Source organism: Thalassophryne amazonica, chromosome 21 (genome assembly GCF_902500255.1).
Source record: "Thalassophryne amazonica chromosome 21, fThaAma1.1, whole genome shotgun sequence".
In the NCBI taxonomy this organism is placed as follows: Eukaryota; Metazoa; Chordata; class Actinopteri; order Batrachoidiformes; family Batrachoididae; genus Thalassophryne; species Thalassophryne amazonica.
In genome coordinates, this window is record NC_047123.1 from 3713978 (window position 1) to 3738458 (window position 24481).

Below are 24481 nucleotides of genomic sequence, written 5' to 3' on the forward strand. Positions count from 1 at the left end.
GTTCATTTGGCTGTGACTGGAGAGACTGTTCACATGTCTCAGTCTCTGATTTTATTCTTTATTAAATAATATCCTTTTGGTCCATGGCGACGTGTTAAATGAAAGCTGGTTTGTGCACCGTCTCTCCAATCACAGTCACTGAAGAATGAAATTTCTTCAGAGCTGTAATGGGTGTCTTTTGGCTTCCCTCATGAGTCCTCTGTGCATGTTTACTCATTTTTTGAGGACACCCTGTTAAAATGACAGATTGCTCTTCTCTTAAAGGTTTGTTAAACTACCAACACCTGAACTGAAGTCTAAACCATTTTGTGTTTTACTTTAATTTAACAGGAACTAGTAACTAACACACACACACCTGGACATGCAGCAGCTTCACAGACAACTGCTGTCCACCTATTTCTGGCCTATTAAAGGGGTCATGTTATGCGGTTGAATGTAGGTCACCTTGTAGATAAAAGAGGCTGAACACACAGAGGCAGAGCTGCAATAAATTACTAAATATTTTCAAGATTTGCTCCTCTTTGACAGTAAAATGTATATCTTTAGGTTTTAAAACCTTGGTTTCAAAAGGGTTGAGGGTGGTAGATTCTTTGATGAATCACGATGCAGATGATTCTGAATCGATTCGCAGATGTCAGTAATTGATTTTCTAAACATTAATTGTGGAAGTTGGAAAATGGAGCCTGATTTTATCTCTTGTCATCATCACAGCTGTTAAATGAGGCCTGGTGTTGGCCCGGGTGCTGCGTGCCAACAAATTGCTGCCAGAATGAGCAATCATCTCCTTTGTCAGCATCCTGCAGCTGCATCATCACTGCAGACAAATGACACTGCAGAGCTGGTGGCAAGCAGAATAATACCGGCAGGCTGCAGAGTAACACCGGCAGGCTGCAGCACAATGCCGGTGTCGCCGACAGAATGGTCCCCCCTAAAAATTGGTCTGCCCTGCCTTCACTGAGCATGCGTCATTAGCTGCGGTTCACTGATTATCACCTCATTTCTGCTTCAAAGTGTATCTCAGCGACAGATACCTGAAGCTTTTGTACAACAATCATTTCCACATAAATTCAGCATTATTTCATCATAAAAGATGGAGGAAGCGATCAGAGCGCCACAGCTACACGAGCTGCTGGCTGATGCATTCATTGTGTGTCAGTCATTTCATAGCGTCACCAAGTATTGCCTTGTTTCTGCTTAAAACTGACTTTAGAATGATTTAAGAGGTTTTACTTTGTCATCTGATGGTTAATAACCCCATTAATCCATTTGATCGCTTTGGGTGAAGAGACCCTGTCTCAGACGAGCTGCTGTGGTCCCAAATGATGCACGTGCAGTGAATGCAGGGTGGGCCAAATTTTAGGGGCGGACCGTTCAGTGTGCGACACCGGGATTCTGCAGCGCCGCACCAAGAGGCTGTAGAGCCGAGGTGTCAAAGTGATTCCAGAAAGGGCCAAGAGGGTGCAGGTTTTCTTTGCAACCACCCACTCCACCAGGTGATTTGAGTGATTAACATCACTTTGAGCAAATGGAATCAGTTTCAGTGAAATCACCTGGTGCAGTGGGTGGTTGCAAAGAAAACCTGCACCCTCTTGGCCCTTTCTGGAATCACTTTGAGACCTCTGCTGTAGAGTCACGTAGGGATTCTGCAGGACCGCAACAGCGGGCTGCAGCAGAACACAAAGTTAACACCGGCGGCAGCTGCTGGGTTCAGGCGAAAACATAACCGTGTCTGTGATGGAAGCCCCTGGCCACAGTTTGGACACCTGAGATTCCAGCTATTGTCAAAGTATAATGCTACGCATGCCACATTTTCTGCTGTGCTCTGACTGAAAGTAGGCAGAAAGGAGTGCGCGCCACGTGCACATCACAGCAGTTTATGGACATGGACACATTGAAATTCATAGAAGCATGAAACAGAACAGCTTCTTTGCAATGCAGATGAGGTTCACAGAGGACAGAGAGGCACTGTTGAGACAGAGTACAGCCCGCGTCATGCACGGCGCCGAACACAGCCTGAAAAGTCACATTTATGTATGAAAACAGACAGTTTGAAGTTTGCTCGTCATCAGCCTGCGTGCCACCGCAGCGGGCACGTCATGAGGGGACGCGTAACAGCAGTGAGATGGCTCGCCAGTGTCGTCGTGACTGACGCTCCTGTGTGGCAGCTGAAGCGCCTTCAAATGCTCAAAAGTAATTACTGTGGTTTAAATCACACATCTACAATTACAGGCTGCAAATGAAGCACCAACACCTTTAACACGACCCAAAATAATCAGCTTCCTCATTTGGAACAACCAAATCATTTATCTTAACAGATCCACAGAGAGACCAGGGACTTTAACTGTTCCCAGGTCAGTTGAAAGACACAGAAGCCAAACGCATTTGTTCTCATTTGGGGGCCTCCAAACAAACAACATGTACCAGGGAACTATGACCATTCAACTGTGTGAGTTCCAAATATCAACACCATTTTATATGCATTGTTTTTTTGTTTGTTTTTTAAACAGGAGCAGATATTCAGGGTTTCTGCCCGCTAGCCCAGCGAGCCAGTGACTTTAAATTCACCGGACACCTCCACATTCTACCTGCTACTTCTCCTTGAACACCATTAACACAACATGAGGCAACCACATCAAACCAAACCCAAAAACTGAAAACCTTCACACACACTGTGTAAAACTTAAAACTTCACTCAAAAAGTCTTCGTTAGCTGCTGTAGTAACTGTGTTTACAAAAAGCTGTGTGGTTTGGAAGAAAAAAATGACCAATTTCAGACTAGAACAAGCGGTATATAAATAATAATGACAATTAATAAATTTGTGCCAAATCCCAAAACAGATCTTGATCCTAAAAATAAATATATAACCTGACTTCAGTCTGGAAATAAAAGAAATGTTTCCTGCCAGATGACTGAAGCAGATGAGCCAGTGGACATGAAGCTTTTGGACCATGGCTGGGGGGGGGGGCAATTAACTGGTTATTGACAGTTGCAATAATTGAGTTAGCAATTTTATGGTATTTATTTAAACGTTTCTGAACATCTAAGGGATAATAAGAAATATCTCATTAAACACAGAATAGCTTACTGACAGTGTCTACAATAGGAAGGTTGAACCTGTTTATTTGAGGTGATCGATTCCACAGACGAGATTTATCAAACGCAACAATTATGCTCAGAACTGATCTACGTGATTCCACGCTGTACTTCATGTGTTTTAGTGATCGACAGTCGGTTTCTGAATCCACTTACAGAACGGATTTCACACACACACTCCACACCGGCGTCCATTCAGGCTTCAGTGTCTCGCTCGATAACACAGAGTGAAGCGGCTGGGAATCAAAGCTTCAGATGGTGGCGTTCAGAAGCGCTACGGAGGAGGACGTTTCTGCTCCATCATGAAATTTCAGTGGAGTCGCTGAAGCTCATCAGCGTGTTTGTTTACTGTCCCACATCACAAACAGCACCAGATAATAAATTCTCTCAGTCTGCCTTCTCTAAACGCGAGAAGTCTGAACAGGAGATGATCCGCCTGAGAGGTGAAACATCAGTCGCAGCCACGGCACAAGACTGAGTGAAAACTGCAGCAGCTCCTGACGTTCGGCCCGTCCACACTGTGTGGATGTTTGCGAGTCGAACACCAGCCACAGCGTCTGAGAACCGCCGAAGCTCAACACAGAAACACGCGTCGCATACGCTCGGGTCTTCGTGTTCCACTGAGAAGAGATTCATCTTTCATACACATCTCGCACACAGCAGCAGCACAAACTGTCACCATCAGCACAAAGCTTACGAGCTGAAACAATCAGCTGATCTCAAACACAAAAGAAGTTTACAACAAAGTAAAGTCTTGCCAATTTTTAAAACTTTCAGTTCTCCAAATGCAAATTTTGGTTCATTTTCTTTTTTTATTCAAAATCAAATTGATTCTGACTGGTGCTACCTCTAGCCGCACATTCTAACTATTGTTTCATACCGGTTTTAGTTTCCTGTTGTTGTATATTTTGCTAGTTTGTCGTGTGGGCAGTGAGACCAGCACAAAGCAGGTCCAGGAGGCAGACAAATTACATGAGAGTTTAACAATTTTTCCATCATCCACTAACAGCCATTGCTTGTTAACTGATGCAGCTTAAGATAGCCGCCTCCACTAACTATCCAGCAGGTGGCAGTCCATCTACAGGATATTAAGATGAGCTCAACTTTATTTATCCCAATGTAAATTATTTTTCCAGAGTACAGAAACAGTAAACAATGCTTTTTTTTTTTTTTTTTTTTTTTTACAATCAGTACAAGAAATTTATGCAAAACGACAGGAAGACAGTTGCACAAGATGTTTGACAATATTGCAAATAACTCTGAATAATTGAATAACTCTGTTCATTATGCATTCATCCTGCAGAAGCGGGAGGAATTATACAGTCTTATTGCCACAGGTAGAAAGACCTCCTGTGGCGTTCTGTAGTGCGCTTCAGTGGTCTCAGTCTATGGCTGAAGTTGCTCTGACCAGATGTCAGCGCAGCATGCAAGGGGTAGGAGGTTTTAACCAGAATGCTGAGCAGCTTCCTCAGCATCCTCCTCTTTGACACCCACCACAGAGACAAACAGGCAAAACAAAGTTGGTCTTTTCCCCAATCTGGTGCATCAAAGTTCAGCAGATGCAGCAAGGTTTGACCTCATTATTTCCTGTTTTTGAGTTATTGTGTAACTCAGTGGCTGGGCTAACTCATTCATGGGGATGTGCACCAAAACCCAAAAATAAACAGGCCCAGGAGCTAAATTATTACAAAATGCTCTGATTTTAATGGCAGTGCTTTGCTCCTGGAAAATAAACCAATGCATTTTCACAATGCAGATGAGAGCATATTCTCCATCTGTCAGGCTGCATGCAGAGTACTCCTTCTTCAAAACAAAAGTACACACAAGAACAATACTGTTCACGTAATGGCCTGATATGATGTACTACCCTTATGAACTTCATGATACCCATCTTGACTCACTCTGTTGGTAAGACAGGGAAAAAGACAAAAACTACTTCATCACAAAATGTGTTGCGCTAATCGACTGTGAGTTTGTGTTGAGTTTGAGCTCCTCATTGAAATAAAAATCTGATAAATATAAGGAATGTGTTTCCCATAGAGTTAAAAATGAGGATAAAAAGATGATTTCAGGTGCGCGCGCACACACACACACACACACACCCCTGTGAGGGGGAATAGCACTCTGGGCGAGTTATCACTCTTCTGAAGTCGTGGCGTCACACGGTGGAAAACGTTTATTGAATTCTACTGATCCTGTTCTCTGCTCCATTTATTCAGTCAGAACGTTTTAAATATGAACTGAGACGCCCAACTCCATGATGGACCTCCTGATGGAGGCTAAATGAATCCCACCGATAAATGAAATTAAAGAGATGTAAAAGAAAGAAAAAAAACAGGAGTTTAAAAATGGAGGTTCTGCAGGATATGAGAGAAAGCGGAGCCGCTTGCGCTCCGTCTGCACTCCAGATGCAAATCAGTAATTGAAATTCTTTTCAGCGGAAATGAAACCACATTCGAAGCAGCGATGGCGTGAGCGTGTTGAGATGGAAGATTCTGACACACGTCGGAAAAAACAAAGCCACCCAGTAGCAGGTGGAAGTGGAGGACTGATGACAGGAAGACCACAATGTCTGAGGAAACACCCCCGAGGTCTACATTGGCACTGCGCCGCCACGTTTCCTCTCCTCATCGTTCCCCAGCTTATTTACAGATGTATAAAATGTATAAAACTGTGGGCTTTAAAGAAGAAAACGGCGGTAAGAAAGGCTCCAGATGAACATGTGATGTGTCAGCGGCTCCGTCACAGCCTCGTCAGAGATCCCGTGTTTACACATCCCAAACAATCACTTCATTTATCAGTACATCACGATTCCACCACCAACTGCAGCGGGAAAAGAGCCGCCGAGAGCTCCAGTGGACATGAGACACAAAGGACGGTGTTGTTATGGCGCTTTCCTTACAGCGTGATGCCGACCGCGATGTCATTACGTGCGACATGAACCATCTGACCCCTGAAGAGCACCAAGTGACCACGTCAGCTCCAGAACTGGAGGGTCCCTTTATTCATGGGGCAGCGTTTATGCATCGCTAATCAACATTAAGGCGGACCAAGTGAAAACAACACCACCAAAGACCAGCACAGATTTGAAAATGAAATTAATCAAAAGAGTTATAAGTTATAAAAAGGGTCATCTAGTGCAAAACTAGTAACACTGTGATATAAAAAATACTGAATATGATTTGTCATTTGTCATTATATAGCCACCCCAAGTTGCTACGTCTATAAAATGTCAGAATATAGACACTTTTGCATTAAAGGCTACATAGTGAAAAATGAGTATTAATGGTGAAATTGTTTCTTGTGTTTTATTTCAGATTTCTATATTCTTATGTTTATTTCAGTAATATTATTTTCTTGCACATCAGGCCCACATGATGAATAATCACACCAATTATCAGAGCTCTACCATGATTTGTTAAAAAGTTATGGCTGCAAATCTGCCTGTTTTGTGGATAAAACTGTATCAAACATCTACTCCATTTATTTAATGCTGGTGGAAATATTTTTTATACTTACCCTTGGAAACTCCATTGAAAAAAGTCTCCTCCAAAACAAAGCTCCTAAAACACTTAAAAGATAAAACTGTATTACTTTTTACAGTGACCTTACAAAATCCCTGACCTATATTTAAAAGGGTTCAAATTAGATACAATGTTGCAAAACACGATTATTTCTCTTTGTTAAAAATTTTGTCCCCTCCAAAGCAAGAAAGTGTGGGGACGGATTCGGACGGGACTTTTGGAGACATGAATGCATCATAGTCCAACAGCAAATATACACTGCTGCTTTAGTTCGGGATTTGTCTCTATGATAATGATAAAACAGATTTTATACTTTATTTTTGACCTCCTGTGACACATTTTGGGTCCCCTTTAATGTGAAACTGCCCTTATTGTGAAAAATGTTGATCAATGTTTTTGTTGATCAACATCAATGTTTTTGTTGCCCCAAGGCGCTTACAATATAAAGCGCCTTGGGGCAACTGTTTGTTGTGATTTGGCGCTATATAAAAAAATTGATTGATTGATTGATGCCTTCAAATGTAAAGAAACTCATGAAATAAACCAGAAAAAAGTATTCTGATTTAAGAAGCTGAAATCAGAGAATTTCAGAAGTAAGATTCAAAAGAAAATTAACTTGAGCAAACCCTCCGCTCTAAAAGTCAATTTATTACAGTTTACCATTTGTTGGACCAAAGAGTTGTTGAAGGACAATCGCAGTTTGAACTGAAACGGGCTCTTCACCATTTGACCATCACCACGTCTTCACGAGACAGACTTAGAACATATTTCACCTTCTTTTGTTTAATCCGAGCACCTTTAAAACTAAGAATCCACTTGCTTTTTAAACATTAAAGCTCCTTAGATATTTCTGACATACATGTTTAATCATGCAGTTAGTCCAGAAGGTTGTTTTATTTTTATGAATCTAGTGCAGTCATCAGTGTGGTTTTGGTTGTTTGTGAAGAACAATGTGATATTTTCTCTTCAGTTGACGCTTGTGATGTGTTTCCTCCTTACAGCCTTCTGGGTGTGGGGGGTTCGAGCACGCCGGCCGCGCAATTACACAGTCAACCCGTTCAGAAACATTTCAGACAACAAGAAAAACAATTAGAGTGAACGCAGAGCAAGAATTCCGACTAAAGCCAATCCCAGCGGGGCATCAAGTGAAGCAGTGAGCTGTGAGGTGCACTGGAAGCTTCAATTCATCAGCAGTCCTCTGTACATGTTGTCAATTAATATTTGTAAAATATTTGGGCCAAATTTCATCTTCATAAGTGTGTGACCATGCATTTTTCTCCTTAGTCAGCCAGAGGACCTTCCCAAAGAGGAAGGAGTGATTTTCTGGTCTGTTGTGGGTTTGACCTGAGGATCTTCTGGTCACAAACCCACTGCTTTAAAGGCTCGACCATCTCCTCCCCCCACAAAGAGTGATCCGGAAAAACTCTCCATGATGTACACGTAAGGATGGGGTCACCTGGATTGGGGAAACCGGGGCCTCACCTTCATGTGGGCGGGGCAAATGCCCACAGGGACTGGCGCTATTTCTTTTTAATGAGCTGTTTCACAGAAAATCAGGCGGTGGCCATGTAGGTGTTTGGATAGCCCGACTCAGATTTTGATATAATTTTCACCAATTACCCTTCAAGTAGACTGATTAGGCATGGTAAAGTTTGTTTTTCATCAGACCAAATTTTACCCCATTTTTGGTCAATTCATAATTTGATGTCAAAACATCCACAGAATCAGTTACATTAAAATATATAGTAAAAATGGCAAACTTGGGATGCCCTGAACCTCTGTAAACCACTGTCTGTTCGGTGGAACTTTTCCTTATATTTCTATAATCAACACTTTTTGACATCCAACAAAACCCATATCGGAAAACACATGAAATTTGCATTATTTACTGAAATAAGCAAAATACTGACTAATACATGAGGAATTTCAAATTTCCTGTTCACCAGGATTTGGCCCTATAAAATTCAAAAAGTGTTGATTATAGAAAAGTATAAGGAAAAGTTCCACTGAATGGACAATGGCTTACAGAGGTTCAGGGCATTCTGATTAGGGTTGGGTATCGAGAACCGGTTCTTTTCGGGTATCGTTAAGAAATCATTTGATCCACCGACATCAACAGCCTTTTTGCTTAACAATTCCCTTATCAGCCCTTCAGAACGGCCGTTGTTTTTGAGGGTGCTTGTCAGGAAAATAATCATTTGCAGCAGCTCTGTAATCAACCGCTTCTGCAGCGTGACTCCAATTTGAAGCGTGAACAATTCGCTGGCTCGTTGGTTCTTTGTTTTATTTCGCTTTATCTTAATTTTTCCCGCTAAAACCCCAAAGAGCATCTGTGAGTAATATTTACCTTTTTTATATTAAACCAACCTGTTATGGTCTTCTGAAACAGCTGACAGATGTATTTTATAACTTAAAAACGGGACAGATGCTAACACGTTAGCATGTCTATGGCATTTACAATGTTAAAGTTAGCATTAAGCACAGAGCTTTAATTCATTTGAAAGCTTGACTCTTAGTCTTGTCCATCCAAATTGGAAGTCCCAAAAACCAGTTTTATTTGTTATCTATCGTCCACCTGGTCGTTACTGTGAGTTTCTCTGTGAATTTTCAGACCTTTTGTCTGACTTAGTGCTTAGCTCAGATAAGATAGTTATAGTGGGCGATTTTAACATCAGATGCTGAGAATGACAGCCTCAACACTGCATTTAATCTATTATTAAACTCTATTGGCTTTGCTCAAAAAGTAAATGAGTCCACCCACCACTTTAATCATATCTTAGATCTTGTTCTGACTTATGGTATGGAAATAGAAGACTTAACAGTATTCCCTGAAAACTCCCTTCTGTCTGATCATTTCTTAATAACATTTACATTTACTCTGATGGACTACCCAGCAGTGGGGAATAAGTTTCATTACACTAGAAGTCTTTCAGAAAGCGCTGTAACTAGGTTTAAGGATATGATTCCTTCTTTATGTTCTCTAATGCCATATACCAACACAGTGCAGAGTAGCTACCTAAACTCTGTAAGTGAGATAGAGTATCTCGTCAATAGTTTTACATCCTCATTGAAGACAACTTTGGATGCTGTAGCTCCTCTGAAAAAGAGAGCTTTAAATCAGAAGTGCCTGACTCCGTGGTATAACTCACAAACCCGTAGCTTAAAGCAGATAACCCGTAAGTTGGAGAGGAAATGGCGTCTCACTAATTTAGAAGATCTTCACTTAGCCTGGAAAAAGAGTCTGTTGCTCTATAAAAAAGCCCTCCGTAAAGCTAGGACATCTTTCTACTCATCACTAATTGAAGAAAATAAGAACAACCCCAGGTTTCTTTTCAGCACTGTAGCCAGGCTGACAAAGAGTCAGAGCTCTATTGAGCTGAGTATTCCATTAACTTTAACTAGTAATGACTTCATGACTTTCTTTGCTAACAAAATTTTAACTATTAGAGAAAAAATTACTCATAACCATCCCAAAGACGTATCGTTATCTTTGGCTGCTTTCAGTGATGCCGGTATTTGGTTAGACTCTTTCTCTCCGATTGTTCTGTCTGAGTTATTTTCATTAGTTACTTCATCCAAACCATCAACATGTTTATTAGACCCCATTCCTACCAGGCTGCTCAAGGAAGCCCTACCATTATTTAATGCTTCGATCTTAAATATGATCAATCTATCTTTGTTAGTTGGCTATGTACCACAGGCTTTTAAGGTGGCAGTAATTAAACCATTACTTAAAAAGCCATCACTTGACACAGCTATCTTAGCTAATTATAGGCCAATCTCCAACCTTCCTTTTCTCTCAAAAATTCTTGAAAGGGTAGTTGTAAAACAGCTAACTGATCATCTGCAGAGGAATGGTCTATTTGAAGAGTTTCAGTCAGGTTTTAGAATTCATCATAGTACAGAAACAGCATTAGTGAAGGTTACAAATGATCTTCTTATGGCCTCGGACAGTGGACTCATCTCTGTGCTTGTTCTGTTAGACCTCAGTGCTGCTTTTGATACTGTTGACCATAAAATTTAATTACAGAGATTAGAGCATGCCATAGGTATTAAAGGCACTGCGCTGGTTTGAATCATATTTGTCTAATAGATTACAATTTGTTCATGTTCATGTGTTCATGGGAATCTTCTTCACAGACTAAAGTTAATTATGGAGTTCCACAAGGTTCTGTGCTAGGACCAATTTTATTCACTTTATACATGCTTCCCTTAGGCAGTATTATTAGACGGTATTGCTTAAATTTTCATTGTTACGCCGATGATACCCAGCTTTATCTATCCATGAAGACAGAGGACACACACCAATTAGCTAAACTGCAGGATTGTCTTACAGACATAAAGACATGGATGACCTCTAATTTCCTGCTTTTAAACTCAGATAAAACTGAAGTTATTGTACTTGGCCCCACAAATCTTAGAAACATGGTGTCTAACCAGATCCTTACTCTGGATGGCATTACCCTGAGCTCTAGTAATACTGTGAGAAATCTTGGAGTCATTTTTGATCAGGATATGTCATTCAAAGCGCATATTAAACAAATATGTAGGACTGCTTTTTTGCATTTACGCAATATCTCTAAAATCAGAAAGGTCTTGTCTCAGAGTGATGCTGAAAAACTAATTCATGCATTTATTTCCTCTAGGCTGGACTATTGTAATTCATTATTATCAGGTTGTCCTAAAAGATCCCTAAGAAGCCTTCAGTTAATTCAAAATGCTGCAGATAGAGTACTGACGGGGACTAGAAGGAGAGAGCATATCTCACCCATATTGGCCTCTCTTCATTGGCTTCCTGTTAATTCTAGAATAGAATTTAAAATTCTTCTTCTTACTTATAAGGTTTTGAATAATCAGGTCCCATCTTATCTTAGGGACCTCATAGTACCATATCACCCCAATAGAGCGCTTCGCTCTCAGACTGCAGGCTTACTTGTAGTTCCTAGGGTTTGTAAGAGTAGAATGGGAGGCAGAGCCTTCAGCTTTCAGGCTCCTCTCCTGTGGAACCAGCTCCCAATTCAGATCAGGGAGACAGACACCCTCTCTACTTTTAAGATTAGGCTTAAAACTTTCCTTTTTGCTAAAGCTTAAAGTTAGGGCTGGATCAGGTGACCCTGAACCATCCCTTAGTTATGCTGCTATAGACGTAGACTGCTAGGGGGTTCCCATGATGCATTGTTTCTTTCTCTTTTTGCTCTGTATGCACCACTCTGCATTTAATCATTAGTGACCGATCTCTGCTCCCCTTCACAGCATGTCTTTTTCCTGGTTCTCTCCCTCAGCCCCAACCAGTCACAGCAGAAGACTGCCCCTCCCTGAGCCTGGTTCTGCTGGAGGTTTCTTCCTGTTAAAAGGGAGTTTTTCCTTCCCACTGTAGCCAAGTGCTTGCTCACAGGGGGTCGTTTTGACCGTTGGGGTTTTACATAATTATTGTATGGCCTGCCTTACAATATAAAGCGCCTTGGGGCAATTGTTTGTTGTGATTTGGCGCTATATAAAAAAATTGATTGATTGATTGATTAAGCTGGCACATGCAAGTGTCAAGCGTTTGTGCCCGAATCCACCAGCGTTTGCACTTTCTTCGTCGACTCCGACTGTTTGGTGTATGTAGGAATATTATGCTGATTTTCTACAGAGCAACGATTGAGTCCGTGTTGCGGTATGGTATTACTAGCTGGTTTTGTAATTTAACGGTTAAATAAAAAACTCAAATATTTAATCTGATTAAGATAGCTGGCAAAATCATGGGTATGGTGGTACCTGTAACTCCCCAAGAGTTGTTTGAATAGGCAGTTCTCAGATGTGCTGACAATATTTTAACAGATGTGTCTCATGTACTGCACTCTGAATATACTTTACTTAACTCATGAAGGAGGTACAGGGTTCCTCTTTGTAAATATAATCGATATAAATATTCATTTATTCCATTATCAGTGAAGCTCATAAATCAGCAGATAGTTCAGGGAAGATAGCTTAAGGGTATGTACTGCGGAATTTGCACAAAGATGTTAATAATGTTGTGTATTTATATTTTATCCTTTGACTTACTGTGTTGTTGTTTTTAATGTATGGGTGCTATGTACTGGATGTGTTGTTGTGTAGCAGACTCTGTCCAAGGCAAATTTCTCCTTAGGGAGACAAATAAAGACACTTTGACTTTGACTTTGATTAAGCTGTTCCCATCTCAGCATGTTTGTGTGCATTTGTTTTCTGTATAATAATTAATGATTCAGCGTTTGTTGTCATAAAAGAGTCAAATGTATTAAAAATTGTAATTTTTAAAACTTTTTTATTTATATATTAATAATAATAGCAACAACAGCAATAATAACTCCGCCTCTTAACCCCTCTTAAAGCCATTAAAATATGTCAATCGTGAGTCACTTTTGTGTGGATTAAAGTCACTAATGGCCCAGTCACACGGCACACGACGATTCCTGAACGAAGGAAAAAAGTAAAAAACGTTACAATTCGTTGAGAAAAGGTGGACGAAAGAGCTTTTATCACCGAATAGTCTGCGAAGCAAGAGTGCAAAAGGGACGAAAGAGGAACTTAACAAAACCGAAGCTCATGATCTCAACGAAACGCGCCTGGAGCCACTGCTGGAGCAGAGCGTGTCTGCTCCAACACTCGGCGCTGGAACGGAGCTCATAGCGCCTGAGTCCTGGAGAAACTGCAAACAGAATCTGTGGAGATGTCGATGGACCACCTGCTCTGGTTCCTTGTCCAGAAGAAAAGAGGGATCATCTCCATCATCAGAATCCACACTGTCTGTCGACACAATGCGTGGTCCGTCATGCTCCAAAAAAAAAAAAAAAAAAAAGTGTTCTGTGGTTACATATATAGGGAGAATAAATATAAATATAAGTGTAAAGATGATTGAATATATCAGAACAGTAAATTAATCAGTGCGTGTGAACGCGCGCATTGACTCGTGCAGTTATTTCCACCAGCTGATCACTGATCCACAATGTGAATTCTGCCTTCCAGAACAGCTCTTTATATCATTTTGATTCATCTACCTGTTGCCACATGTACAGAAGGACTGGATTGTCATTCCTACACTCACATTGTTATATTTAATACAAAATAATAAGCGCACGCAGCAGCTCCTACTGCCGCTGATGCTGCATTCAAGTACTGTTGGAAATTACACAACTTTTTTGTTGTTTCAAATTCAACAGTTGCTTGTGGCAAAATAATTAATTATATCCACACAAAAGATTAATTCTGGCCTATGTAATGTGCCTGAGCCCATTGAAGCTGCCCCCCCACACAGATAAAAAAATCCAAGCAAGCAGGCTGAGTTTGCCCTGTAATTTCCGACGGTACATGAATGCAGCAGCAGCAGCCTCAGCGCTCACAAACCGGCTTCTGCGCTGTGTGAAAATGTTCAGCTGCTCCAACGAAGTCAAATTAAACAATAACGTTACAAAAACTACACAAACGATTAAAAAACGTCAAGAACGACAGCAAAACGAAACACAGACGAACTGAGGTTTTCGTTGCCCTTCGTTCAAATTTTTCAACAGTTTAAAAATCCTGAAGAAGCGCCTGCTGCAGGAACGAGGCTGCGCGACGGTTAAACGATGCCAACGACAGTCAACGAAAGTCCAGATTTCTTGTTTCGTCAGGGCTTCGTCACCCTTCGTTAAGTGCCATGTGACTGGGCCATAACTGGGACTCTTGTCTTGTAGTCAAGAAAAGAGAATCGTCATCCGTTCCTTTGGCACAGCTCCAAACACTGCGTCGCTCTCTGCAGAGACAAAGTCCGGTCGGAATTAATAACTTCAAAATGAAATGCTGCTTTAAATCAAATGACACCTCTTTCCAAAAGCTGTAATACAGACAATAAACTACAATTGACTAAAACGTTTTTTTCTCCCAAAATGAGATGTCCTGCATTCTTTATGAATTACATCCTGACGTGCAGCACAGCCAGCTGCAAGAGTTCAGCTCAGATGTATGGAAAGACATTCATGCCAATAATGTCTGAAAGAAAATGCTTTTGACAAAAACTACAGATTTTGTTTATTTCTATTTCCATGTTCAGAGATTAAGGATCCACCATGGAGAGTTTATTTATGTCCAGAGTTTAAGGATCCAGTAACCAATTTTATATTTATTTACTTTAAGGCTCAATACAATGTTGCTGACATAGAACACCCCTTAAGCCTACTTTTAGTACACAGAAAATTCACAAGAGGTATTGATAAGCGGAATCGATAAGATAAAATCTTATCAATACCCATCCCTAATCCTAATGATGCCTCATGCTCAGTTTTTCTAATCACGTGCTTGGATTTGAAAATGACTTTGTCAAAGTTGGTCATTTTTACTATATATTTTAATGTAACAGATTCTCAGCGTGTTTTGACATCAAATTTTGAATTGACCAAAAATGGGGTAAAATTTGGTCTGATTAAAAAAAACTTTACCATGCCTAATCAATCTATTTGAAGGGTAATTGGTGTAAATTTCATCAAAATCCAAGTCAGGCCATCAGGACCCCCCCCCCCCCCAGATTTTCTCAGAGACAGCTTCTTAAATAATTTACTTAATTACTGCAGATATGCACAAACTAGTTTGAATCTCTGTATTTGTTAACTCTTTTGTGCATTTTACAGAAGCTAATGTAAAAATAAATAAATAATGTTTCCTCATTTTTGGAGTGGCAGCTTGGCATTTGTGTGGGTGCAGATGAGGAGCGGGGGCTTTTTGTTTCGTGGGTGGAGATTGGGGAAGCGGGCACCTGGTTATGATCTCCTTATGGCTTCTACAGCCCCTGCAAAAATTATGGATCACCGGCCCTCGGAGGATGTTCATTCAGTTGTTTAATTTTATAGAAAAAAAGCAGATCACAGACAGACACAAAACTAAAGTCATTTCAAATGGCAACTTCTGGCTTTAAGAAACACTATAAGAAATCAGGAAAAATAATTGTGGCAGTCAGTAAGGGTTACTTTTTTAGACCAAGCAGAGGGAACAAAAATATGGAATCACTCAATTCTGAGGAAAAATTATGGAATCATGAAAAACAAAAAGGAACGCTCCAACACATCACTAGTATTTTGTTGCACCACCTCTGGCTTTTATAACAGCTTGCAGTCTCTGAGGCATGGACTTAATGAGTGACAAACAGTACTCTTCATCAATCTGGCTCCCAACGTTCTCTGATTGCTGTTGCCAGATCAGCTTTGCAGGTTGGAGCCTTGTCATGGACCATTTTTCTTCAACTTCCACCAAAGATTTTCAATTGATTAAATCCGGACTATTTGCAGGCTATGACATTGACCCTATGTGTCTTTTGGCAAGGAATGTTTTCACAGTTTTTGCTCTATGGCAAAGATGCATTATCATCTTGAAAATGATTTCATCATCCCCAAACATCCTTTCAATTGATGGGATAAGAAAAGTGTCCAAAATTCAACGTAAACTTGTGCATTATTGATGATGTATGACAAGCCATCTCCCCAGTGCCTTTACCTGACATGCAGCCCATATCATCAATGACTGTGGAAATTTACATGTTCTCTTCAGGTAGTCATCGTTATAAATCTCATTGGAACGGCACCAAACAAACGTTCCAGCATCATCACCTTGCCCATGCGATTTGAGATTCATCACTGAATATGACTTTTCAATCCACTCATCCACAGTCCACATTGTTTTTCCTTAGCCCATTTTTAACTGGTTTTTTTTCTGTTTAGGTGTTAATGAGGCTTTCGTTTAGCTTTTCTTCTGTATGTAAATCCCATTTCCTTTAGGCGGTTTCTTACAGTTCGGGTCACAGACGTTGACTCCAGTTTCCTCCCATTCGTTCATTTGTTTGTGTGTGCATTTTCGATTTTGAGACATATTGCTTTAAGTTTTCTGTCTTGACGCTTTGATGTCTTCCTTGGTCTACCAGTATGCTTGCCTTTAACAACATTCCCATGGTTGTTTGTATTTGGTCCAGAGTTTAGACACAGCTGACTGTGAAACAACCACATCTTTTGCAACATTGCGTGATGATTTACTCTCTTTTAAGAGTTTGATAATCCTCTCCTTTGTTTCAATTGACATCTCTCGTGTTGGAGCCATGATTCATGTCAGTCCACTTGGTGCAACAGCTCTCCAAGGTGTGATTCACTCCTTTTTAGATGCAGACTAACGAGCAGATCTGATTTGATGCAGGTGTTAGTTTTGGGGATGAAAATTTACAGGGCGATTCCATAATTTATTCCTCAGAATTGAGTGATTCCATATTTTTTTCCCTCTGCTTGGTCTAAAAAAGTAACCGTTACTGACTGCCACAATTTTTTTTTTCTTGATTTCTTATAGTGTTTCTTAAAGCCAGAAAGTTGCCGTTTGAAATGACTTTAGTTTTGTGTCATGTCTGTGATCTGCTTTTTTTCTACAAAATTAACAACTGAATGAACATCCTCCGAGGCCGGTGATTCCATAATTATTGCCAGGGGTTGTAGAATGACGTGAAACACCACTGGTTCCAAGTATGAATATTCAAAGCGGAGATTCCAACAACCCACCCAGTCTGGAACGTGACACAAAGGCTGAAAGAACCTCAGAGGACTAATCATGAAACTGTGGTAAAAGTAGGTGGACTGAGGTGAACTTGCTGCAGAATAAATGCAGATCAGCAGGTGTGTGATTGCAGATGTGGAGCTGCTGAGCAGAGTCACTGTGAGAGTCAAACTTGTCAAACCACCACTGCTTTTTCCACCACACACACACACACACCAATATCTGCTCTAAAATGTGCTGCACGCCAGAGGAACTGGGACTGATGTACAGTATTAGGGGCTTTTTCGTCCCTACCTTAGATCCCGTTTCCACTGAGCTTCTACGTTGGCGTTGGTGTACATGTCGGAGTTTGCATCACTTCTATGTTGAAACACTTGACTGTTTCCACCAAGCTTTTGCAGCCGCTTCAAAGTCGGCATCGGATGCAAGTGACGCTCCCGCATGGAAGCGGTTTCTGTATGTGACACCATCCATGTCACATGGAAGCTGAAGGTCCGCGCGCCTGTTCATCAGTAGTATCGTATTAAATGATCTTGTGCTCAACGCGTAGCAGAAAGTTTGTTCATCCTACAGAAAGATGAGCAATACAGACGACACAGGAAAAGATCATTCAAGCTGTACAAAAACAACAAAACCGAACAGGACCACAGCAGCTGTGACGTTCATCCTCCATCTCTTCCTCATCGATTTCATTAAGTAGCATTGTTGCAATGATCTTGCAATTTAAGCTGCAGTTAAGTAAAGTTTCAGGCTCAAAAACATGAAAACATAATCTTTGTGTCAAGCTTCAAATGCAAAATGAAAAGCTGTTGCTAACGCTAACTACTTCTTCTTCGTCTTTCAGCTGTTCACGTTAGGGGGTCGCCACAGCAGATCAATCGTTTCCATCTCACCCTGTCCTCTGTATCTTCCTCTGTCACACCAACCACCTGCATGTCCTCTCTCAGCACATCCATGAACCTCCTCTTTGGTCTCCCTCTTCTCCTCCTGCCTGGTGGCTCCATCCTCAGCATCCTTCTCCCCTATATACCCTGGTCCCTCCTCTGCACATGTCCAAACCATCTCAATCTCGCCTCTCTGACTTTGTCTCCAACCGTCCCACCTGAGCTGTCCCCTCTGATATGTTCATTCCTAATCTTGTCCATTCTTGTCACTCCCAAAGAGAATCTCAACATCTTGAGCTCTGCCACCTCCAGCTCTGCCTCCTGTCTTTTTGTTAGTGCCACTGTCTCTAAACCATACAACATAGCTGGTCTCACTACTGTTTTGTAAACTTTCCCCTTCACTCTTGCTGATATTCTTCGGTCACAAATCACTCCTGCCACCTTTCTCCACCCACTCCACCCTGCCTGCACTCTCTTCTTCACCTCTTTACCACACTCTCCATTACTTGAACAGTTGACCCCAAATATTTAAACTCATCTACTTTCACCACTTCTACTCCTTGTAACTGCACTATTCCATTGGGCTCCCTCTCATTAAGCTTGGTGGAACCGGGGCCTCCTGCAAGCTGTGACGTGGACTCAAACCAACAAGCTTCCATTTCCCCCTTCAGCACTGTCATTTTCTTTAATGTATTAATTTTTACATTTTATTTCAGGAACAAACACACACAGACACAGCACTTCATGACAACACCTACATTTTATGGATCAAACACAACTAACCGTTTAATTGAGAAAATAATCCACAAATTCAGCAATTATGAAAATAGTCAATAGTTAGCCCTAATGGCTGAAGAATCAAGTTTTAAATTGAATAGTGATACAAAAACGCTACAATGGCGATTAGCATTTTGTGTCCACTATAGCGCGGCCACAAACAGACCAGAGCAATGCGTCAGTTTACAACTTCATTTTGTTATTTCAACTGTTACATCAAAAACTGGACTTTAAACAGCTGTTCAGCTGCAACACTGTCAATCTCCTGTTTTAGTTTTGTCTTGTTAGTTTGAATTTCTTCCCTACTGTCACCGATGTGCTTGCTCGTGGGCTGGGTAGTATCACCATGCGACCACAAGGTGGCACCAAGCAGTCAGAGTCAAGGCTAAGCTTAACCAAACAGAAAAACCGGTGGCTCTGGCCTCCTTTTGAGGAAAGCAAAATCATGGATGACACCCGACAAACATATTGATAGAAGCCTTTCACAAACATTGTTATCTGTGTTATTACTGCTAATAAGAAAACTTTTAACTAATAAATAATGCAGAAAAATGATTTGCCTGTTGGAACTGGTGTCATTACTGTGTAGCAAGGCTGGGACCCCATCACCCCTTGGTCACATTAATGACAACATACAGAGGCAAAGTGACCAGCTGTCATTCATTTTCAATCAGTGGCTGTTATCATATATCAGTTTTTTACTCTCCAATATTGGTGTCGGCCTAACAAAAATTAATTATTGGTGAAGCTGCAGTAAACAGATTCTGAAAATCATCAATAAACTCCACCGCACACCACCAACACGTGGGCCAAACACACACCAGAGCCGCTTCATCGTCATGGTTACTACATCGTCTTCATCCAGAGCTCGACACCAGCGCAGAGTTTTAGACGCTGTGCAATCAGAAAATCAGTACAGATACCAGAGGTGGAGAAAAGTCTGGCTGAACTTGCCAAGTTGTGAATAAAACAAGCTGGTGACATTTAACTGTGATTTATGAAATCAAACGTCAGCACAAACGTCTGTCCTGCCATTAAAGACGAAATGTATAGGAAGTTGTTTAAAGCAGTCTGATGGATTCTATGAGTGTCTTTAATCTCTGATTCTCCTCTGTGACACACAACTCATCCTGAGGGGAGCAGGATTACAAACACGGAACTGGGAGCACACCAAAGACTCGAGTCTGGAACACTTAACGTTCATCTCTGCAAATAAACACGTCAGATGTTTGGGACTTGTTCCAGGAGCATTGTGCATCTTGACTCAGCAACCTGTCATGTGACACGGCAGTTTTGTCGTTTTGCACAAATCTTAAACGTTGGTGGAGTCAGCATGATGCTGCTGGTGCCAGCTGGTGGCGCCAGGCCAAAACCAGCAGAAGCTGGATTCCTGAAAATAGGGATAACAGCTCTCCTGTACTAAAAGTGAGCAGAGAAGTAACACTCTGCTTTGTACCACTTCCTGTTTCTGTCTGATGCGTTTCTCTCTGTTGTCAGCTGAAGTAAATTCACCACGCGGGCTGAGCTGGCAGTTCATTAAGAGTCGCTGCACAAACGCTGAGGTAAGGCTGCCTCACAGCCGCAGCCTGCATCATCATCAATTACACTCAACAAACGGCTGCAGAGTCACGCTCAACAGACCGAAGGAAGGAACTGAGGGACAGCAGGCACGATGGCGAGAAAAGCAATTAACCCTGATTACCAAAATAAAAGTGCAGCATCCAGCTGGATGGAGTGAAAATGATTTCTCTGCATGACAGATCTGATCAGTGTGGATGAGGACGAGCGTGCCAAATCAAATGTGCTCACATCAGATTGAAGCTGGCTGCGTTCACACGACCAGCTGAAGTGACTTGATTGTCTTGCACTGTTCACATTCACATTTGAAAGTGCCTTTCACCTGATTTGACATTCTCATGCTGCATTCGAGTGCTGCCAGTGTGGAGCAGAGACATTTTCTGCTTTTTTTCCCCAAGGAGGGGATGATGGGAAATGTCACCACCGCCGGTTGTGACAGCAGCAGTCTAGCAACAACCACAAACCGTATGTTGATTTATTTTTAATGATGTTCAAATACTGACAGCAAAAGATGAAATATTTTGTTGTTTGTGTCTAATAAACAGGAAAAACGTGATACTACAAACAGAAATTAAACTGTAATATCATAAAAGCAAGAAGAGGAGCTTCCTGCTTTAATTTTGTGTAAAACACTAACAAGGTGTTGCAAAATCAGGGCGTCGCCCCTCAACATGTCCCATCTGCTGCTGTAGGTGACAGTAGCTCTGCAGTAAACATGATGGATAAGGGATCAGGATAGCGAACCAATAACACCTGAATCACATGCTTCAAACTTCATCAGCAGGGGTTGAAATACATTTTTTAACCTACTTGCACTGGTGCTAGTAACAAAAAAAATTACTTGCACAACCAAATGTCAGTCTTATATCAACCTTAAAACTCCTCCTCTGATGTGTCAGACTTTTCCTCTCCAAGCAGCAGCAGCGGCAGACTTTTTTTTTCATGTGCACGTGAATGAATCGTCCGTGAAGATTATTTTATTTATTAACTACACAGATGTATAATAAAACAAATGGTGACTGGTTTATAACACAATTATGACAGAGTTTGAGGGGAGAGAGAGCGAGGAAAAGCAGCGGCAGACAGTTTATTTTCTTTGTTTACATGTGCGCATGCAAACGGGACAGGAGGTCCTCAAACTGGAGCTCCTGCAGCAAATAATGAAACTCCCCGAATTGGGAACATCTCATGAGGATGTTGTGAAGCCAGGGACGGCGCAGCTGGTGACGTTTGTCAGCTTTCCACAACAAATAGAGCACAGCAACTTGCTCTGTGTGTGAGTCATAAAACGCAGGGAAGATGAAGACAAAACACTGGCAATTGTTTTTTCCCCCTTATTTATTCCTTTATTGGTTTATTTTCCTGGTGCTTATAGTTGATAAACCCTGGATAAAGTTACTTGCACCTGTGCAAGTGCAGTATAAAATTACGTGCACCGCTCGAATAATACGTGCACAAACTAGCACATGCACGTACTATTTCGACCCCTGATCAGTGCCTCCATGTTTTTCTGACAGGTCTGCATCACAAAACCTCTCACATTATGATATCAAACTCTGCTTTAGCAACAAGAAACAGCTGCTTTGGTGTAGAAAACTGACCAGGAGCCAAGAAGAATCAATCACTGCATTGATATTGATGAAATCTGATCAATTCTTAATTCTTATACCCATCTACGGCCAGTACGTGAACACAGCATCACTGTAGTGATCTCACCAGATAACAGAAATCAGTTTATATCTGTACACGCAAATCTGATCTGACAAAAAAAAAAAAAAAAAAAAAAAAGGTTACATTTAATGTCTTTAACCTAGACAAAAAGATCAGGTTTTCATCATGTGCTTGGAGAGGGAGAAAAATCAGATTCAGGTTATTTCAGCCAGCAATGTGAAAGGAACCGTGCAGGAGACCATAGATCTGATCAGATGATGCATCCGATCCAGACTGGATTCAGGAAGCGACCATCTTTGCAAATGCCGGAACAATAAATCTGTCTAGTGTCAGTGGTCATGTGATCAATTATCTTTTCACTCCTGATGGAAACACCTAATACTAACCCACTGCCATCCGAGTTCAAAGTGAAGTCATGTGATCACAACTTCCAGCGCCACAAAGAAAACTGAGTCTGAGTGTCCTGATTTATCAGAATCTGGAATTCATATGATGTCAAATCAAATCCAGGTTCGTTCTTTTTGTTAAAGATTCCAAACCAGGTCAGACTGTTTATAAGTGACCTGTGTGTGTTACAACAGAAACACCAGATTCCACACCGGACAGGAACCAGACTTCAAGCCGCTGATGTGATCCGGGTGACTTCGGACCGTCACGTGACCTCAGGTGCTCCTGTGCAGGAATGCAGCATCACCGCGAGGAGCGCGTGAGGCTGCGTCCTTCATCCGACTGCATCAAGCATCAACACATCGTTATTCTTTCTCTTTTCGTCCAAAACCGGTTCGTCAAACTGACCCTCGCTTCTGTTTCTTCCTTATTAAACTCAGTTTTTATGTCTCACATAAGACACAGAGGGGAAAAAGAAGGCGACGCCTTTAGCTAGACAGCACGCGCACAACATCAAAAATCGGCAGAAAAATAAATCTTACTATTTTTGGTTCTTATTTTCTGTGACGAGAAAAAAAAAAAAAAAAAAAAAAAAAAAAAACATGCCTTACCGGTTCGGAACCGTCTAACAGTCCGCGGCACTGAGCTCCAGGTCCATGTTAAACCGAATGATGGCACCGCGATATAAAAAAAATAAAAGACACACAGCTCGCGCTCCTCGCGCTGTCGTAGCCACTGATGACGTCACGGATTTTACAAAGCCACAATGAGAGCGTGCTGCATTCAGGGGCTGACGGAAATCCCATTACTACACTAAAAACACACACACACACACATATATATATATATATATATATATATAAAATCTTAAACTACTTCTCATGTATTCAATGCAGAGGACATAATGTCTGGTTTTGTAAATAGTTATCCACACACACACACACTTCATCCTTTTAAAAATATCTCAATGAAAAAAATGTATTTATGATATACAACCCCTGGCAAAAATTATGGAATCACCAGCCTCAGAGGATGTTCATTCAGTTGTTTAATTTTGTAGAAAAAAGGCAGATCACAGACATGACACAAAACTAAAGTCATTTCAAATGGCAACTTTCTGGCTTTAAGAAACACTATAAGAAATCAAGAAAAAAAGATTGTGGCAGTCAGTAACGGTTACTTTTTTAGACCAAGCAGAGGAAAAAAAAAAAATATGGAATCACTCAATTCTGAGGAAAAAATTATGGAATCACCCTGTAAATTTTCATCCCCCAAATTAACACCTGCATCAAATCAGATCTGCTCATTGACATTGACCCTATGCCATGACATTGACCCTATGTGTCTTTTTGCAAGGAATGTTTTTGCAGTTTTTGCTCTATGGCAAGATGCATTATCATCTTGAAAAATGATATCATCCCCAAACATCCTTTCAATTGTCCAAAATATTAACATAAACTTGTGCATTTATTGATGATGTAATGACAGCCATCTCCCCAGTGCCTTTACCTGACATGCAGCCCCATATCATCAATGACTGTGGAAATTTACATGGTCTCTTCAGGCAGTCATCTTTATAAATCTCATTGGAAAGGCACCAAACAAAAGTTCCAGCATCATCACCTTGCCCAATGCAGATTCGAGATTCATCACTGAATATGACTTTCATCCAGTCATCCACAGTCCACAATTGCTTTTCCTTAGCCCATTGTAACCTTGTTTTTTTCTGTTTAGGTGTTAATGATGCCTTTCGTTTAGCTTTTCTGTATGTAAATCCCATTTCCTTTAGGCGGTTTCTTACAGTTCGTTCACAGACGTTGACTCCAGTTTCCTCCCATTCGTTCCTCATTTGTTGTGTTGTACATTTTTCGATTTTTGAGACATATTGCTTTAAGTTTTCTGTCTTGATGCTTTGATGTCTTCCTTGGTCTACCAGTATGTTTGCCTTTAACAACCTTCCCATGTTGTTTGTATTTGGTCCAGAGTTCAGACACAGCTGACTGTGAACAACCAACATCTTTTGCAACATTGCGTGATGATTT

General features: G+C 41.1%; 1 protein-coding gene across 4 annotated transcripts in view; it reads right to left on the reverse strand.

Moving 5' to 3' along the window:
• Positions 1-23178, reverse strand: part of fynb (FYN proto-oncogene, Src family tyrosine kinase b) — an 85234-nt gene extending 62056 nt beyond the window's left edge. For 3 of the 4 annotated variants that reach the window (XM_034161888.1, XM_034161886.1, XM_034161889.1), the window contains exon 1: positions 23051-23178. The gene's annotated coding sequence lies outside the window, so the exon portion shown is untranslated. Of the gene's footprint in view, positions 1-3090; positions 3161-23050 lie in introns of those variants that run through there. The other variant, XM_034161887.1, reaches the window with a different exon arrangement.
• Positions 23179-24481: the final 1303 nt, after the last annotated feature.